We start from the raw sequence: 6,000 nt of genomic DNA on the forward strand, positions 1-6,000 counted from the left end.
GTTGCTACTTGAAACCTGGAGGGGGTTAGTCGAAACCTGGAGGGGGTTAGTTGCTAGCTGAAACCTTCAGGGGGCCAGTTGAAACCTAGACAAGGCCAGCTGAAACCTTCAAGGGGCTAGTTGCTAGCTGAAACCAGCATGGGGCTAGTTGAAACCTAGAGAGGGCTAGTTGCCATTGAAACCAGTTGTGGAGGTGGGGCACAAGTTGAAATGTGTAAGGGACAAGTTACTGGTTGAAACTGGGGGTGGGGGCGGTGAACTAGTTGAAATGTGTAAGGGATGAGTTGCTGGTTGAAACTGGGGGCGGGGGTGGTGAACTAGTTGAAATGTTTAAGGGACGAGTTGCTAGTTGAAAGCTGTGACAAACAGCAGGGCTGCACAGCACGGCGGACAGCTCCCCCTTCCAGAAACAGAACTGCTTTCAGCTGAGGTCAGCGCTTTCCCCATCATCTGCTTGAGTTGCTTTAAGCTGACGGGATTGTTTTTGCCACTTTCGCATCAGCGATTCATTGATCCAGAGTTCAGACAGAGGCGACAGAATCTTTCTCGCTGCGGAGATCGATTGTTTCCAGCTCAAAGCTTATTGTCCGTCCGATAGAGACACCGCCAAAGAATGCTTGAAAGAGGTTTTCCAACTTTGACTGCACATGTTTTTCTTTGTGTGATTTGTTTTTGTGAACAAGGCATTTGTTGTTGGTCTGCATTCAGCCCCTTTGTCACTGTTGGCTTTATTCAGTGATGATTTCATATTGATGTGATGGGTTACAGGAATTTCAGCGTATGACAGTATTGATGAAAACCACCAGTGTTATCAATAGGTGTGTATGTTTGATTACTAAAAGACAAAACAAAAACAAAGTCCAGCTTTATTTGATATCTCTCGTTATAAATGGATAGAATATGGGCATGAACTTTGATGAGGTGACTTAGCTGGAATTGGACATTGCTGAACATTCAGTCATCCTCCAATTTTTCACATTTGTCTTTAGTACACTGTGGAAATTTTATGTGTATATTGTGTAAAGTTTATGTTTTCACAAACCTCCAAAATGCAAACATATATTTGGGGAAGTTTACTGTCTGTTTTTAATTTTTTGCATGCATACATACAAACACATACATACACACACACACACACACACACACACACACACACACACACACACACAGTGTCTGTTTTAATCTCTTGCATACATACATTTGCTCGTTCTCTCTCTCTCTCTCTCTCTCTCTCTTTCTCTCTCTCTCTCTCTCTCTCAGATATTTATACAAGGGAAACAAGTACAGTCCTGTCAAATGGTATCAAACCTGAATGGACCTCCAGTACAGAACCATCATCATTGTCCTCCATTATTAAAAGAAAAAGAAAAAGAAACTGAAGCTTAAGAACTGTGGTAGCAAAGAGAGTGAACCTTCACCCTTCTGCTACCTTGACATTGGCTTTCATTTCCTCTCCACCTCTTGATCACAGTTGATGGTGGTGATTTCATCTTAGTCTTGGGCATACAGAAGTTGGGGCAGGAAAAAATGGATAGCAAAAAAACAAGAAAAAGAAACCTCCTTGCTCTCATTGGACACACTCACAGTTTTGTGAGGAAGATGTGAGCTGTTCTGATGATTGTTGATTTTTTTGTTTTTTTTTAGCTTGTTTAGGTGACCAGCATTCAGTTTTGAGTGGAGATAATGTTCTTGTAAAATATTTTAAAGTATAAAATGTCTTTGTTGGGTTAGAGTTGTTGTTCATTCTCTGATTTTGAGGCGACCGTTTCCATAATTGTGTTGTTGGCATACATTCCTGAGAAGTTCAAAGTCCAGGCAGAATGTTTAGGTTTAGTGTGGATGTTTACAGTTGCAGTTCAATCACAGCTTTGTTCCAGCGTAATTTTGTTGTGTTCTGGGCTGTGTGTGTGTGTGTGTGTGTGTGTGTGCCTGCACACGTTTGTGTGTGTGCGATTATTCATGTCTTATTCGTTATACATTTATTTTGTTTCTTGGTGGGTTGTAAGTTAGATATTCATTATTTCATTTGATTGATTGGTTTATGAATTTATTCACTTTTAGAGGAGTTTGTTATTTCATTTTTGTTTACTGATGTTGCTTGTAAACTTGGTGATTCAGCTGTATTTTGAAAACATTGTGTTTGCCAACAATTATTTTTCTTGGTGTTTGTTTCACATTGGTTTTGACTTGATTTTTAAAAAGAAAGTGCTATGGAAAACCTGACTATTTATATATATATATATGTATGCTTTATTTGTGTTTTTATTGGAGACAAATTTTGCTCAGAAGAGGTCAGTAAGAACTGGTACTAAGTTTGAGTGGAGACAGTTGGTAAATTGTGCGAAGATTTCTTTTGAGGTTTGTCTGTTTGGATTAGCACTATCAACTGTTGGCTTTGATGTGCTTTTTCTCTCTCCCTCTCCATGTATATATTTCTCACTTTCTCTCTGGGTATGTGTGTTTGTGGGTATGTGTGTGTGTGTGTGTGTGTGTGTGTGTGTGTGTGTGTGTGTGTGTGCCGGTTTTGTTGTTGTTTTTTGTATACATTTATCTTTGTCTACAACTATATATAATGGTATGATGTATGCAGTGTTTGAGCCTGCAGATCTTTGTGTATGGGAATGAATGGGCATGGCAGAAATTACACATTCATATTATTCATGTGCAAATGGCTTTGGTGTGGAGAGAGCCAGAGTGCTTTGAATGGAAACGTCTTTTGTGCTCTGGCTGTTTGAATGGAAGATAATGGAGTGTCAGCTGTTGAAATGGACCCCGTGCAGAAAATGCCAGGGCCTAATGTTCTGGTCTGAACAGTTTTTCCCATCGCCACACTGGGAACAGAGCCAAAGGGAAACAGTTTCTACACAAGCTGAAGGCAGGAAATATATATATATATATATATATATATATATATATATATGACTTGAAAAGCAAATGAAAAGAAGATCATGTGTGTTGGAAGGTTAAATTGTATTCTGACTTGCATGATGTGTTCCAGAAATAATTTTTGTTTGTTTGTTTGTTTTTGTTTGATGTGTCTTTTTGGTAAGATTGGATCATAGAATGACATGGTGATGCTAATATGTACTCCCTTTTTTTTTGTCAGAAGGAAGATTATTTATTTATGTATTCATTTATAATCAGTACAGCTTATCACAATCTGTATTGTCCTGCAGGCTGCCTTACAAGCCAGGCTGCTGTATATTTTGCCTTCCAAGGTTATTTATTGATTTATTTAAAGTCCTGTCCGTGACAATATTACAACAAATGACGTAGAAACAAGCAAGAGGCCCCCAAAATAGGAGAAAGCAAATGACATATTTGCGTACGCTGTAATTTATACCATGTATTTATCTCTTTTTCTCTGTGGACGTGTGAGACAGAGAAAAAGGGGCAGAGGGAGGGGGATGGAGAAAGAAAGAGAGAGTGCCCTGACGTAGGAGAAACAAACAAAAAAAAAGAAATGTGTAATTGCTGTAATATTGTCACTGTGGTGTTTGTTGTTTGTCTGATCCAAATCTTTCTCTCCACCAAAACTTGCACAACAACTGACAATTGTGGCCACTTCTCCATCCTCCAGCTGTGCCTCTCCACATTTTTTGGTCATATTTTTTTAAACCTTGGTTCACTTGTTAGTCCTTCAGTGGCCATTACGATTTCTATGCTTTTTTTTGGGCGGGGGGCGTGGGTCTGGTTTTGTTCAGATCATATTTTTTCAAAAAAATATCATGTTGTGTGTAAAAAGTGTGCGTACGTTGCTTCGACAGATTGTTTCTTATGAAGTGTTCATGCTTACGCCCCAGTATGAAAGTAAACCACATTATAATGTTTTTGTGTCTTTTTTTATTTTTATTTTTTTTATGACTGAAGTGTGTGTCTGTTGTGACCGTGTCTTGACATAGCCTTTATATCCCCCCCCTCTGAAAATATCATCTATATTTATATCTGTTGGTATTAATTGTGAAAAAGCTGTGTTAACAATTTGGCTCATGTCTTGTAATGTAAGTGTTCTGCAAGTATACCCTTTGAAGAATGTAAAAGTATTGATTGTTGTCGTCCTTTTGGCCATAAAAAGAGGTCCAGGTGTGTGTTGATGTGGGGTATAGTGATCTGACTGTGGTGGTTCTGGTGGTGGCGTAGATTATACCAGATGTGGTTTTGTGTTATTGATTTATGTGTGTGTGTGTGTGTGTGTGTGTGTGTGTGTGGTAGTTTGTGAAGACCAAGTGTGGTTGTTGCTTGTTTTTGATGACTCCCTTGATGTAGCATTGGTGCTGACAAGATTGACCCAGGACATATCATGGATTGGATGGTCTTTCCCTCTTTCCTATACAGTGATGATGTGTTTATGATATATACACAATGGCATGTTGCTGTGCTTTTGGAGTTTGTTAACATTTAGCTTCTGTTTGTTGTTTTTATTTTCTGTGTTGCTTTATTTTCAGAGAATGATAAGTTAAAACATCAAGGTCAGAGTTGTTGTTTTATGTTTGTTGGCATGAGTGTGTATTGTGTAAGGGAATGGAATTGTAGTGTTGACGTGTTCAGTTTTTGTTCAGATGAAAACAGCTATGTATGTATGTATATTTCAAAGAAAATGGAATGAAATTACTTGATGTTTTTTTAAAAATTTTTTAGAAAAGGGTGAATGTATGCTTCAAAGAAAAAACAAACAGAAGAAAGTATTTTACAATTTTTTTGACAAAAAGATATGAGTATTATGGTGAGGGATGAGTGTGTGGGATGGATTTGGATAGGGAGAGATAATTCTGAGTGAATGAATGAAATGAATAATTTATCCAATGCCAAAAAACGTCCCCTGATGAACATACAAAGCATGAAAAACAAAAAAGCGAACTCCCCCCCACCCCCAAAACAGCAACAAACATAAACAAATGCACACACTTATACACTTTCACACACACACACTGAAATGCGTGCACACACACACACACACACACACAACCACACTCTGCAGTTACACCTCATTACAGTTAAGCAGATATTCAGAGCAATTTTTGGTATGCATTATTATCTGTTTATTTTTAATATTTTTTTAAGAACTGTTTATTTATTTTAGTTTTGAGGCTGAAATGATTAAAATCAAGAATTAATTTTTTGGGGGTTTCATTTCATTCTGTGATACTTTTCTGTTCCAGTAAATGACATTCACTGTTTCAGTTTTAGTGAGAGTAAGAGCTGACATTATTGTAGCAAACGATTTCATGAAGAGGAGTTTTTTTGTGTGGAAAACCAACAACTATCTCTGGCAATAATTCTTGGAATGTAGAGCAATTGGGGTTTGCTGTGACCTATTTGTATGATTTTGATGCAAGATACATGGTAAATAGGTGTATGTTTTCTTGTTTTTTTTCTTCTTTTATTCATAGAGATTGAGAGTTTGTTTACATGTTCTTGTCTGCCTGACCGTTTTTTTTTGTTTTTGTTTGTTTTATTAAGTTCAGAAAGTGTGATTTTATGTATAAAACATGTTGAGTGTAGCAAAAGTTTAGTTTGGATTAGCAAAGACATCAGTTTTGGTGTTTTTGACTTTTAAAAATGAATTATGCCTGCATTCAGTGTCTTGATATAATTTTGTGGAGAACCACACCTATATCAGTTTATCAGCTTTGAAATTACTACTACTTTTTACATTATGTGTTACAGAAAACTTCTTTTTTTTTCTTAATGCGGTGAACGAAGGTATTTGGCTAAATACCATGGCCATGAGTGGCAGTTGAAGGTTCATCCTCCAGTATCAGCACTGGTGATGGTATTGGATACTGTGGGAGGATTAAACCTATCTCATTCTTTGCCAGGAAAAAACAGGAGGTACTGCTGACTTGAAAAAACAACAACTACTAAACAGCATGATTGAACGAAAAAAAAAAAAGAAAAAAAAAAGCAAGAATAAGTTTGTTCATCATAGTTTATAATATAATGCGGTTAAAAGCTTCATACTGTTTTCATCGTTACATACTTTGCTGGGTGGCCCAGGGG

This window comes from Babylonia areolata, chromosome 3, assembly GCF_041734735.1.
Source record: "Babylonia areolata isolate BAREFJ2019XMU chromosome 3, ASM4173473v1, whole genome shotgun sequence".
NCBI lineage: Eukaryota > Metazoa > Mollusca > Gastropoda > Neogastropoda > Buccinidae > Babylonia > Babylonia areolata.